Source organism: Cetorhinus maximus, chromosome 30 (assembly GCF_964194155.1).
Source record: "Cetorhinus maximus chromosome 30, sCetMax3.hap1.1, whole genome shotgun sequence".
Taxonomy (NCBI): domain Eukaryota; kingdom Metazoa; phylum Chordata; class Chondrichthyes; order Lamniformes; family Cetorhinidae; genus Cetorhinus; species Cetorhinus maximus.
The window spans coordinates 20,660,163-20,675,162 of NC_135908.1; the positions used below are offsets into that span (position 1 = coordinate 20,660,163).

General features: G+C 44.1%; 1 protein-coding gene across 3 annotated transcripts in view; it reads right to left on the reverse strand.

The window, feature by feature from the left end:
- Nucleotides 1–15,000, reverse strand: part of LOC144670130 (casein kinase I-like) — a 192,347-nt gene that overhangs the window by 15,886 nt on the left and 161,461 nt on the right. The gene's annotated exons all lie outside the window — the stretch shown is intronic.

Consider the following 15,000-nt stretch of genomic DNA (forward strand, 5'->3'; position numbering starts at 1 on the left):
GAGCTGCCTTCTTGAACCGCTGCAGTCCATGTGGTGTAGATACACCCACAGTGCTGTTAGGGAGGGAGTTCCACGATTTTGACCCAGCAACAGAGATGAAATGGCAATATAGTTCCAAGTTAGGATGGTGTGTGATTTGGAAGGGAACTTGCAGGTGGTGCTCCCATGTGTCTGCTGTCCTTGTCCTTTTAGGTTGTCATGTGTTTGCAAGGTGCTGTCAAAGGAGCCTTGGTGAGTTGCTGCAGTGCATCATATAGATGGTGCACACTTCTGCCACTGTATACTAGTGGCGGTGGGAGTGGATGTTTAAGGTGGTGGATGGGGTGCCAATCAAATGGGCTGCTTTGTCCTGGATGGTGTCAGTAGAGTTCATTTCATCACACACCTGGGGGATACATTTGACTAGAAACTTAACTGGACCAGCCATTTAAACACTGTGGCCATAAGAGCACATTTAGAACCCCACAATTCTGTAGTGAGTAACTCACCACTGCACTCCCCAATGCTTGTATGCCATCTACAACGCTCAAGTCAGACTGATGGGCAGTAATTGGCCGGATTGGATTCGTCCTACTTGTTTTGGACGGGATATACTTGGGAAATTTTCCACATTGTCGTGTAAATGCCAGGATTGTAGTTGTATTGGACCAGCTTGGTTAGGGGTGTGGCTAGTTCTGGAGCATGAGTCTTCACAATTACAGCCAGGCTGTTGTCAGGTCCAAAGCCTTTGCTGGATCTAGTGCGTAGAGCCATTTGAGCTCCTGTAGAGGGATGTAAAACTGAGACCTGGCCTTCATGCAATTCCAGTCACACAGTGGTTGACATTCAATAAATGCGAGCCTAGTCAGTGATGCACACAGCCTGAGATGAATTTTTTAAAAGGTAGTTGAGGTGATAAGTAACTATTGTGGTCTTGGTGGGTGAAGGAAGGTCAATGAGGCTCTCTGGTTGATTGCTGCTCATTAGTTTCTGATGGAAGGTATGCGTATATATCAGGTGAGGACAGGATTCATCTCGGTTGAACAGTTCATTTACACTTGGGCGAGATTCCAGAGATTGGTTGGTATTGGTGGAACCGATCTCTGGGACAATCAGGGTCAGAGTTGAAGGATTTGGAAGGGGGCAATAACCAGTCAATGACTTCACTGAAAATTCTCAGAGACAACAAAAACAGACTAAATAACATAGCATGCTTTGCATCAGTTCAACGGCCCAAACATGTTCAAAATGTAAATTTTCTGTCAGAGGTGGGCGGTAGGGTAATACTAGTAGCAACATATATAAGAAAGATGATGCACAGAAGCAGCTGGGTGCGCTTAAGAAATGAAACCTCTCTTATGCTGGCAGTTGGGGAAAAAGTAGCTCCTGCCAAAAGCTTTGTACTGGCATAAACTGAGCATGAAACATAGGCGCAAACCAAACAGGGATTAAAAAAATATCAACACGCAAAACAGAAAGATTCAAGCTGTAATGTCTAATCAACTAGTTAAGAACTTAGTTGGCCAGCAGAGGAAGTTAGTTCTGAAGCATCAGGTTTGCTCACAATGGCCTCTACAAGACTGGGACAGTTGATCAGTTAACCAACTGCCTCCAAGTCATCTGCTTGGGTGGGGGGTAGTCACAAGGATTTGACATTTGGACTACAGATACTTCACTGTGTGAATTAGCTGCATTCTAGAACCAAACGACTGCCAATCTCAGCTGATTTACACTGGGGCTTATCCCATATTGACTCAAGCTGTTGGACTCAGTTCTGACAGACAAGTGCTTCGTCAACAATGAATTAGGCATGGAGTGTGGCTGGGAGGCGAGGTGATGCTGATATGGTGGGTGGGAGGGGGAGGGTGGAGCAGGATTTCACAACACTCCCCTTCAACTCGCTGGAAACAGCTTCAACAGGGTGTATGTACCTGAACCCAAGGAGTGCAGCCCAACAGGTAGCTATAAAAGTGGTTATCACATAGTTAATGTGAGCTCTTCCGCAGGCATATTTCCACTGAGACCCTGTGAACATCATCTATTCATGAATATGGATGGCAGTGTATGTAAACATCTGTCCTTACTTTGTTCTCAGATGTTGATCTGAATTCTGGTACATTAACATAATTATCAGACTGCCTTGAGTCTATTACCGCTGTAATAGTACACAATACACGGACAATAATTGCTTTCATCTTTGCTCGTCAAGTAATTCAATGTTTGAAGGAAGTTCTCAGTCAGTAAAGCTTCTGATCAAAATCCTGGGCAGTCTTTCTTGGCAAAACAGGTCAACGCAACACGAAAAACACCACCATATGAGAGGTGTAAGTTTTCCCTTCTGTCTGCATTTGTTGCAATGATGATTCATTACCACTGATCCTCCCCATCATTCTCTTGTACACTGTCTTAACAGAGCAGGGCAGTTGCTGCCTTTTCAGTAGTTGTAAAGTTGTAACATCCAAGGGTACATTTTTGTCTTTGGCCTATATCTACCACACACGCAGGTTCTCCAGCACCTAGACACATTGAACATGACACAGAGCAACTTCCCTGAGGCACTGAAATCAAACAGCAGCACCGTTTACACTGCATGTAACTAAATATTCTTGAATACAATTAGGACTTCTGAGGATTGTGCCACAACGCGATGGCTAAAATGAGCCATTTACAAATGCATGCTGCTCAAAAGACTTATTAAACATATTATTGATTTTAAATCTCTTTGCATTATAGGCTGTTGGTCTACTGATGGTTACAATGCAGCTATCCTAGTTTCCTACTCTGGTGTAAAATGCCACACAGGATGTTGTCATTACTGCTGTTTCTGGATTGTATGCATAGTCATCTTCACTTCTGTGCGTAACACCACGCAAGACAGTTCATTTCCTCTACTGCTTTACCCCAAGCAGATTCTGCTCTGGGTTTCCATAAAGTTTCCATTTAGGTCAGCCTGCCTCACATCTCCCTACCAGGAGAACTGACTATATTTAAATGGGGTGGGGTGGTAGGGGGGGTGGAAATCGCCACACCACTTCCACTGGACTTGGGTGCTCGCGAGAGATACCAACCCAATATCCCCGTACACATTACTGAACCTGTAAAAAAAATACTAGAGTAAACAAAAAAATATTTATATCAAGTTTGAAACAAAAAGTGAAATAATGCAGCTGCTGTAAATCTGAAACAAGAAACTGAAAATGCTGGAAACACTTAGCAGATCGGACAGCATCTGTGGAGAGAACAACTGTTGAGATTTTGGTTATAAATCCTGTCTTTGAACTGGGAAAGGGTTTATACCAGGAACAGGTTTTTGCACACTCTGTCTACAGATGCTAGCTGGCCTGCCAAGTGCCTTCAGTCTTTTCTGTTCTGGCTCCTGAGTGAAACACAAAGACTTGGAGAAGTTGCACTGTTGCAGCCGGCAAGTCGCAGGGCATGTTATAGGCAATGCACTTCCAGTAACCCTGGCCTGTAAGTGACAGTTAATGACAATCTTGAATTTACTAATTTTTAACACTGGTGCTCAATGCAGGCTTCAAGCATTTGCTGAATGTTCAAGTACTGAATTGTCTGCAGCAGTTTCTCCGTTTCCTGCATCAACAATTTGAAGGGTGGCAATTTTTGTGGTGCGGAGGGTGGACAATACAGTCTCATCTCTCCAGCTCTGCAGAAGAATGATGTCGCAGGCAGCAGTGTCATTTCCAGGCAATATGCCACAGGGTAGAGTCCAGAGATTGCTGTGGACCTGGTAAACAGGGTGACAATGCTTCAAGCTGCTTGTCATTTGGGATTGCACCCTTGCTCAGAAAACCAGACTGGGAGAAAGGCTGTGCCCTTTTGTAGGCCTGATTTTGCTTATCTTCAGCTTTAGACCCCATCTTGTTTTATTTCCTCCTGTTTCGGTTTCAGATCCAAATACTTGCCACCGCCTCAGCTATTCAGGTCCTTTGTTTCTTTTTGCTCTCAATCATCTTCACTTATTCTTTGAAGCAGATTACACACATAGCTCCACTGATGATGTTTTTCTCCTTACTACGTGGTTCCTATCGTTTAGATGCTTTGCATTTTTATGGTTCTGAATGAAGTGTTACACCTGAAATACTCATGTATTTCTTTGTTTCCCAGAAGCCAAGTACATTTCTCTAGCATTTTCTGGTTCGGTTTCGGATTGTCAGCATGTGTTTCTTTCTACAATATTCTGATACGCATTCTGAGACAGCGGCTGTGTGGAGAACTAGTGTCTGGCAAAAGAAACCAAGTGCGGCCGCGCAAGCACTACAAAGGTATGCTTAAGGGAAATCTGAAGTGGTGCGGCATCAAGCCTGATGAGCTGGAAGAATCAGCTTGGGAAGCAAATTGCTGGGGAGCCTTGACCCGTAGATCTTCTGCCACTTTTGGAAAGGATCAATGGCGACGTCTTATTGCTGCCCATAAACAACATCATAGAGCAGCATCTGTCCATGTCACAACATATGAGTTCCGATGCCCCAACTGTTTCCAACTCTGTGCCTCCAGACTGGGACTGCAAAGCCATCTCCTCGTTCGTCATTGATGAATCTGCACATCCACTGTCGTCTTCAAACTCGAAGGACAACCCTCATCATCATCATCATCTATGTTCCCTCCAGCATAGATTCGATGCGATTACCAAGTCTGAACTGAGTTCATGGATGATATAGTGGGAGGCTGCTGGGAGCTGAGTGTGTCAAGGCCAGAGTATGGCGAGGTACAAGTACTAACTTGGCAATCTGGTGCAGGCGGGGATCACTCTGCTAAGTTTTTTTCAAGCTATAACTTGGATTAGTAGTCAGACTCTGACTTAGAACTTTAAAGCTACAAGCTAGTTAAGCAGTCTAGTTAACAGGAAACTGCCTGGCAGTAGCTGTTCATTACCTGTCAATCAACTGAAGGTGATTGGTGTTATCACTGTAGTTGGAAGCTGACTTAGCAAGTGCAACTTTTGTGTGAGTCATCAGCCCTCGATAAAAGTAGACAGGTTTTGCTATTGTACAGAGTGCGATAAGGTATGAGTGCTAACTTAGGAATTTGGTGCAGGGGGGGAAGTAGGTGCTGCTTTTTGTATTTTTTTCAGCCTCCAGAAGCTAGTGGGTGTTCTACAGGATCTTTATTGTGGAGTCCATTCGGCCCATTGAGTCTGCAATGGCTCTCTGAAAGAGCATTCCACCTAGTCCCACTCCCCTGCCTTATCCCTGTAACCTTGTATATTATTTCTTTTCAGGTAGCAATCCAATTCCTTTTGATTGAATACCTCAATCGAACCTGCCTCCACACCCTTTCAGGAAGTTTGTTCCAGGCTCCAGCCACCCTCTGGATGAAAACATTTTTCCTCACATCATATTTACTCCTTTTGCCAATTATTTTGAATCTGTGCCCTCTAGTTCTTGATGCTCTCTTGAGTGGGAACAGTTTCTCACCATTTACTCTGTCCACACCCCTCAAGATCTTGAATACCTCTATCAAGTCTCCTCTCAGCCTTCTTTTCTCCAAGGAAAAGAGTCCCAACCTCTCCAATCTTTCCTCTTAGATACAGTTGTTTATCTCTGGAATCATTCTTGTGAATCTCCTCTGTACCTTCTCCAATGCCTTCACATCCTTCCTCAAGTATGGCGCCCAGAACTGGACGCGGTATTCCAGATGAGGCCTAACTAGTGTCATATACAAGTTCAACATGACCTCCTTACTCTTGTACTCAATGTCCCTATTAATAAAGCCTAAGAAACTATATGCTTTATTTGCTGCTCTCTCAACATGCCCTGCCATCTTCAATGACCTATATACATATACACCGAGGTCTGTTCCTTTGTTTATCCTTATACCCTTTGTTCCTGCACCTCCTTCAGAGTCTCTCCCTTTGTTTTATACTGTCTCACAATATTCTTCCTGCCAAAATGGGTCACTTCACACTTCTCTGCATTGATTTTCATCTGCCACTTGTCTGCCCAATCCACCAACATGTCTATGACCTTTTGAAGTTCAAGACTATCCCCATCACAAGTTGACAATGTTTCCAATCTTCATATCATCTGCAAATTTTGAAATCATGCCCTGCACACCACAGTCTAGGTCATTAATATATATCAGAAAGAGCAAGGGTCCCAACACCGACTGTTCCCTGGGCAATTCCACTACAAACCTTCCTCCAATCTGAATAACAACCATTTATTACTACTGTTTCCTTTCACTCAGTCAATTTCTTATCCAAGTGCCTACTTTCCCTTTTATTCCATGACCTAGAATTTTGCTCAAGTCTATTGTGTGGCACTATATCAAATGCCCTTTGAACATCCATATACACATCAACAGCATTTTCCTTATCAACCTTCTCTGTTATCTCCTCAAAAAACTCCAGCAATTTAGTTAAACATGATTTTCCCTTAATGAATCCATTCTGGCTTTCCTTAATTATCTTGCACTTGTCTAAGTGATTATTGATTTTATCCCATACTATAGTTTCCAGAAGTTTCCCTCCCACGGAGGTCTAACTGACTGGTCTGTAGTTGCCAGCTTTATCCTGGTTCAAAAAGGGGCACAAGGGTGTAACATTCACAGTTCCCCAGCTCTCAGGGCACCTTCCCTGTGTCTAAGGAAGACTGGAAGATTATCACCAGAGCCTCTGCCACTCACTTCCCTCAGTGCCCTTGGATGCATCTCATCCAGTCCTGGTACCCTATCTATTTTAAGTATCGAGACCCTTTCTAACACCTCCTCCTTCTCAACTGTAAATTCCTCGAGTGTACCAGTTACCTCCTCTCTCACCTCAGCCTGGGTAGCATCCTCTTCCTTTGTAAAGACAGATGCAATGTACTCATTCAATACCTCCGCTATTTCCCTATCCTCTTCATGCAAATCCCCCAATTGGCCCTAATCTTTCCGTTACCACCCTTTTATTACTTACATGCTTATAGAAGACTTGGCATTCCCTTTCATGTTAGCTGCCAGCCTCTTTTCATGCTCTCTCCCTGCTTTTATTAGTTTCTTCACATCCCCTCTGGTCCTCCTTTATTCAGCCTGATTCTCCAGTGTATTTTCTATTTGACATCTGTTGTATGTGCACTTCTTTCTTTCATCTTCACCTCTATCTCTTTCGTCATCCGGGGCGCTCTGGATTTATTTGTCCTACCTTTCCCCTTCAAGGGAATATACGTTGACATTTCCTGCAATACCTTTGCTTTGAAGGTGGCCCATTGTTCAGCCACCGTCCAATATTTGAGTCCAACTCACTTGACTCAGGTGCATTCTCCTCATCCCATCAAAGTCGGCTTTCCCCCAGTTAATTCTCCCGGCTCTGGATTGTGCCCTGTCCTTCTCCGTGGCCAACCTGAACCTTATGAGACAATGAACACTGTCCCCTAGAGGCTCTCCCACTGATATTTGATTCAATTGGGCCAACTCATTCCCCAGAATCAGGTCCAAAAGTGCATGTCCTCTCGTTGTACCGGAAATATACTGCTGCATGAAATTATCTTGAATACATTCCAGGAAGTCTCGCCCCTCCTGTCCCTTTGTACAATTTCTATCCCAGTCTACATTTGGATAATTGAAGGCCCCATTCTGATTACTCTATAATTCTTGCACCACTCTGTAATTTCTTTGCAAACCTTCCACTAGTTGGTGGTCTATATACTACACCAAGCAATTTTATTGCACCTTTTTCATTCCTGACCTCTAGCTAAACAAATTCTGTCCTTGAACCCTCTGGAACATCCTCTCTCTCCAGTACTGTAATGCCATCTTTAATCAATATTGCCACCACCTCCCCCCACCCCACTTTTCTTCCCTTCCTGTCACTCCTAACCACCTTGTACCCAGGAATATTTAACGCCCAGTCCTGCCCTTCTTTGAGCCAGGTCTCCGTTATAGCAATATCATCATAATTCCAATTGTCAACCTGTGACTGCAGTTCACCAATATTATTAACCACACTCCATGCATTCACATACATGCACATTAACCCCGATTTAGCATTTTTTCCTTTCCCCTTATTCTGACAAACACTCCAAGCATTCTATCTACCTTGATACTACTCTCTGATATATCCTTGCTATCGGTTGATACTTCTCTACTTCCCACTGCCAGATTTTCTCCTATGAATATCCCCTCAGGTTCCCAATCCCCTGCCAATCTAGTTTAAATCCTCCCCAACAGCACTAGCAAGCCTCCTCATGAGGACATTAGTTCTATTCTGGTTAAGATGTAACCCGTTCCTCATGTACAGCTCCTACCTGCCCCAGAACCGGTCCCAATGCCTCAGAAATATAAAGCCCTCTGTCCCACCCACTCCATTTCTCCAGACACATGTTGAGCTGTTCAATCTTCCTATTCTTATGTTCACTAGCACATGACACTGGGCGTAATCCTGAGATTACTGCTCTTGAGGTCCTGCTTTTTAATTCCCTTCCTAACTCCCTAAAATCTGCTTTTGGGACTTCATCCCTTTTCCTATCTCTGTCGTTGGTCCCAATGTGGATCATGACCTCTCATTGCTCACCCTCCCCCAAAAGAAGGCCTTGCAGCCGCTCTGTGACATCCTTGACCCTGGCACCAGGGAGGCAATATATCATCCTGGGGTCATGTCTATGACCACAGAAAAGCTTGTCAGCTCCCCTAATTATGGAATCCCCTATTACAGCTACTATCCCTGACTTCTAGACTTTAATTAAGTGAGCAGGTAGGTGATTGTTTGGTGAGTTTTTAACATTTTGTCCCTTTAAAATGTGAACAGTAGTTCCAACCAGTACTGGGGAGATATAACCCATTGCATTAAATTTATAGCTTAACTACTTCAACACTTGGTATAACTACAGACAGCAGTTGAGTGATATTTCTAAACTTGAAACTTAATTAGTTAATTTGAACACAAGATAGATGGCATGGCATGCGATATGTTGCAGTTGTACCATGTGGGAGCTGGTGGACACCAGCGTGAGTCACGGCAACTACATCTACGTCTATGGCTCTGGCTCCAGGAACTTTGTCTCAGAGTTGGTGAGCTGGAGTCTGAGCTTCAGACACTGTGATACATCATTTAGTTCCAGGAGGGAGTTGTACCCCTTAGGCTAGGTATCTCAGATTTGGTCCATGGTCAGGGACAGGAAGGTGTTTTTTATATTATTCATTCATGGGATGTGGGCTTTGCTGATTGGGTCAGCATTTTATTGCCCATCCCTAGTTGCCCCTGAGAAGGTGGTGGTGAGCTGCCTTCTTGAACCACTAATAGTCCATGCGGTGTAGGTGCACCCACAGTGCTGTTAGGAAGGGAGTTCCAGGATTTTGACCCAGCGACAGTGAAGGAACGACGATATATTTCCAAGTCAGGATGGTGAGTGGCATGGAGGGGAACTTCCAGGTGGTGGTGTTCCCATTTATTTGCTGTCCTTGTCCTTCTAGATAGTAGTGGTCGTGGGTTTGGAAGGTGTTGTCGAAGGAGCCTTGGTGAATTCCTGCAGTGCATCTTGTAGAGAGTACATACTGTTGCTACTGTGCATCGGAAATGGAGAGAGTGAATGTTTGTGGATGTGGTGTCAATCAAGTGGGTTGCTTTGTCCTGGATGGTGTCAAGCTTCTTCAGTGTTGTGGGAGCTGCACTCATCCAGGGAAATGGGGAGTACTCCATCACATTCCTGACTTGTGTCTTGTAGATGGTGGACAGGTTTTGGGGAGTCAAGAGGCAAGTTACTCATTGCACAGTTCCTAGCCTCTGACCTGTTCTTGTAGCCACAGTATTTATGTGGCTACTCCAGTTCAGTTTCTGGTCAATGGTAGCCCCCAGGATGTTGATAGTGGGGGATTCAGTGATGGTAATGCCACTGAATGTCAAGGGGCAATGGTTGGATTCTCTCTTGTTGGAGATGGTCTTTGCCTGACACTAGTGTGGCGCAAATGTTACTTGCCACTTGTCAGCCCAAGTCTGGATATTGTCCAGGTCTTGCTGCAATTGGACATGGACTGCTTCAGTATCTGAGGAGTTGCGAATGGTGAACATTGTGCAATCATCAGTGAACATCCCCACTTCTGACCTTATGATTGAAGGTCATTGATGAAGCGGCTGAAGATGGTTGGGCCTAGGAAACTACACTGAGGGACTCCTGTAGTAATGTCCTGGAGCTGAGATGACTGACCTCCAACAATCACAACCATCTTCCTTTGTGCTAGGTATCACTCCAAATGGTAGAGAGTTTTCCCCCTGATTCCCATTGACTCCAGTTTTGCTAGGTTTCCTTAATGCCACACTCAGTCAAATGCTGCCTTGATATCAAGGGCAGTCAGTCTCACCTCAGGAGTTCAGCTCTTTTGTCCATGTTTGATCCAAGGCTGTAATGAGGTCAGGAGCGGAGTTGCCCTGGCGGAACCCAAACTGGGCATCAGTGAGCAGGTTATTGCTAAGCAAGTGCCGCTTGATAACACTGTTGATGACCCCTTCCATTACATTACTGATGACCGAGGGGATACTGTTGGGACGGTAATTGGCCAGGTTGGATTGTGCTGCTTTTTGTGTACAGGACATACCTGGGCAATATGCCACATAACCAGGTAGATGCCAGTGTTGTAGCTGTGCTGGAACAGCTTGGCTAGGGGCGCGGCAAGTTCTGGAGCACAAGTCTTCAGTACTATTGCTGGAATCTTGTCAGGGCACATAGCCTTTGCAGTATCCAGTGCCTTCAGCCGTTTCTTGATATCACGTGGAGTGAATTGAATTAGCTGAAGACTGGCATCTATAACTCTGGGGATCTCCGGAGGAGGCAGAGATGGATCTCCACTTGAAACTTAGGGCTGAAGATTGTAGCAAATGCTTCAGCCTCATCTTTTGCACTGATGTGCTGGGCTCACCCATCATTGAGGATAGGGATATTTGTGACGCCTCCTCCTCCAGTGAGTTGTTCAATTGTCCACCACCATTCACGACCGGATGTGGCAGGACTGCAGAACTTATTGCAGAGGTTTACAGATTGTGTTTGAGTACAATTCTGCTGCTGCTGATGGCCCATAGCACCCCATGGATGTCCAGCCTTGAGTTGTTAGATCTGTTCAAAATCTATCCCATTTAGCAAGGTGTTTGTGCCACACAACACGATGGAGGGTAACCTCAATGTGAAGGCAGGACTTCATCTCCACAATGACTGTGTGGTGGTCACTCCTACCGATACTGTCATGGACAGATGCATCTGCGATAGGCAGGTTGGTGAGGATGAGGTCAAGTATGTTTTCCCCTCTTGTTGGTTCCCTCACCACTTGCCGCAGTCCCAGTCTAGCAGCTGTGTCATTTAGGACTCGGCCAGTCAGTAATGGTGACACACTGAAGTCCCCCACCCAGAGTACATTCTGCGCCCATACCACCCTAAGTGCTTCCTTCCTGGAGGAGCACTGATTCATCACCTGAGGGAGGGCAGTAATCAGCAAGAGGTTTCCTTGCCCATGTTTGACCTGTTGCCAAGAGATTTCGTGGGGTCCGGAGTCGATGTTGAGGACTCCCAGAGCAACTCCAACTGTATACCACTGTGTCGCTACCACTGCTGGGTCAATCCTGCTGGTGGGACAGGACATATGCAGGGATGGTGATGGTGGTGTCTGGGACATTATCTGTAAGATATGATTCCGTGAGGATGACAATGTCAGGCTGTGAGACAGCTCTCCCAATTTTGGCACCAGCCCCATGATGTTACTAAGGAGGGCTATGCAGGGCTGAGACTGCCGTCGTGTTTCTGGTGCCTAGGTCGATGCCGGTTTCCATTCCTTTTTTGTGACCTTGTAGCGGTTTGATACAACTGAGTGACTAGCAAGGCCATTTCAGAGGGCATTTAAAAGTCAACCACACTGCTGTGGATCTGGAGTCACATGTAGGCCAGACCAGGTAAGGATGACAGATTTCCTTTCCTAAAGGGCGTTAGTGAACCAGATGGGTTTTTACAACAATCGGCAATGGCTTCATGGTCACCATTAGACTTTTAATTCCAGATTTTTATTGAATTCAAATTCCACCATCTGCCGTGGCGGGATTCGAACCCGGGTCCCCAGAACATTACCCTGGGTCTCTGGATTACTAGTCCAGCGCCAATACCACCATGCCCTTGCCTCCCCCTACTATACCACTACACCATCACCTCCCCCTGTGACTAAGAGTGAGGCAACTAAGGGGATCCAGAAGGAATAAATCAAAGAGCTTTAGCACTTGCCCAATAGGTTTGAGGTTCTTGTAACTTGTGTGGACAAGAGGGAGGATGAGCAAAGTGACTACAGAATCATGGTACAGGAGACCATTGAAGTGGAGAGAGTAAATAGCAATGTAGCTCTAATAGTGGACAGTAGAGGGGAAGGATCCAGTTGACATGATCCATGTCGGTACCAACAACAAAGACTAAGAAAGAGGATCTGTTTAAGGAATATGAGCAGCCAGGGACTAAATTAAATAGCAGAACCACAAAAGGTAATAATCTCTGGATTACTACCTGTGCCAAGAGCAAATTGGTATATGGTAAATAGTGTGATAAATGGGAGGACTGATTAACTAACAGGAAACAGAGTTGGGATAAATGGGTCATTTTCAGGTTGGCAAGCTAAGTAGTGTAGTGTAGTGCCTCAGGGATCATTGCTGGGGCTTCAACTACTTGCGATTTGTATTAATGACTTGAACGAAGGAACAGAGTGTATCATAGCCAAAGTTTCTGATGATACAAAGATAAGGAGGAAAGCACGTTGTGAGGTGGATACAAAAGGTCTGCAAAGGAATATAAATAGATTAAGTAAGTAGGTGAAAAATTGGCAGATGGGAGTGTAATGTGGGAAAATGTGAGGTTGACCACTTTAGTGGGAAGAATAGAAAAGCAGAATATTATTTAAAGAGAGAGAGATGCAGAATGCTGCAGAACAGAGGGATATGGGTGTCCTTGTACATGAATCACAAAAAGTTAGCATGCAGGTACAGTAAGTAATTTAGGAAGGGAAATGGAATGTTGGCCTTTATTGCAAGGGGGGGAATGGAGTATAAAAGTAGGGAAGTCTTGCTACAACTGTACAGGGTATTGATGAGACCGCACCTGGAGTACTGTGTACAGTTTTTGTCTCCTTACTTAAGGAGTGATATACTTGCATTAAAAGCAGTTCACTAGGTTGATTCCTGGGATAAAGGGGTAGCCTTATGAGAAAAGGATGAGCAGGTTGGGCCTACACTCATAAGCGCTTAGAAGAGATGATCTTATTGAAACACAACAGATTCCGAGGGGATTTGACAGGGTAATTATTGGGGGCTGGTGGTGGCGGGGGGGGGGGGTGTTTGGGTGTGGTGTTTCCTCTCATGGAAGAAGCTAGAGCTAGGGGGCACAGTTAAAAAAATATGGGATTGCCCATTTAAGATGTAGATGAGGATCAATTTCTTTTGTCAGAGGGTGGTTAGTCTTTCCACAGAGAGAAGTGGAGGCTAGATCATTGCATATATTCAAGACTGAGTTAGACAAATTTTTGATCGACAAGGGAGTTAAGGGTTAAAGGGGGCAGGCAAGAAAATGGAGTTAAGTCACGATTTTTATCAAATGGCAGAGTGGGCTCAAAAGGCCTACCTCCTTTTTGTTATAATCTTATGATTAATACCCTGAGCAATCCTTCCTGACAATATTAATGTCTTGGTCCACTCAACACTAAAGATAATACATAATTTATGCGTAGGCTATAAAAATCTAGTTCATTTCTGTTGTACCGAGTTAACTTATTCAGTACCCAGTGACAGTGTCTCCTGTACACTGCATCTTAGTGCGGTGCTGTTTCTGTCATATCAGTATTTATAAAGTTATAACATCTAGTTATTCTTCTTAGATCCAATCAACTGCATGTAAATGGAGTGCAGCCGGCAGCAAAATCTAATCTAAAATTTGGGAGGCATTGCACCTTCGATGTCAGAAGTCAATATTTCCCTGACCTGCAGTTTCTGATTGTTATTCTTTCACAAAGTATTGAAGCTCCATAATTACAGTGCACGTTATAGATGATGACCTTTCTCCCAAGTGGAATGGGGAAAACATCTGGAAAGTATCTCATTACCAGTGGTTTAGGCTTTACTGAGTGCATGCATCCTTTAGGGAATCTTTGCCTTCTTATTTTCCCTGGGTTCTGAGCATCAGAGAAGCATTCCATGCCCATTCACGATTAGATGGCTGGTTTTATTTTCCATCTGAGAAATTTGCTTGTCAACAGTTTACTAAAAAGAACTGACGTCAACTCAAGGTAAACCTTGATGCATGACTAGGGACAGCCGCTATTAAAGGCATATACTGTTGAAGCGGAGATGAAATGGCATCAGACTAGTGATGGCTAATTCTTAGAAATTCAATATCCTCTCTCTGCTCTTGGATGTAAAATCTGCAGAGCCCCGTCTCCAGTAGTGACAAGTTCAAAATAAATAAACTGGGCGCTAGTTTACATAGGTAATGATATGGCCATCAAGTGAACTTAATGTGAAATGATGAGTTGGTCCTGGTTACACAGAATCCCAGTCAGGGTCCTTTAGATTAAAAATTTCAATCAGCCACAATAATAATATTGCAAGTTTCAGCTGTTCTGTAGATAAATAGAAATACAGATCTGGCCGATTTTATGCTATGCATTAGATTTCTTTCTCAAATGATGATCCCCTTTTGAGGTTTGTATCTACTGCTGTTTAAAATTAGCATTTACTGTGTCAGAAATTCCACCAAATTCTGTGTAAATTCTTTGATTAAACTGGGACATTGGTATAATTCAACTAATACACTTCGCAAAAAATGTTCAGAAGTCAATGAAATTTCATCTGAGGCTTTTAAAGAAGATTACAGCCTCCAAGGATGAATGAAAAGTACTGCATGTGTGCATTAAGAAAAGTTGTCACAAGTCCCACTGAAACCTGTTTGATGTGCTAGCAGTAGCAATGATAATTTGCATTCAAATAGCGCTTTTAAAGTAGCAAACTGTCCCAAGGTGCTGTTTAGAAGCTTAATCAAACAAAATGTGACATTGATCCACGTAAAGTTGATATTA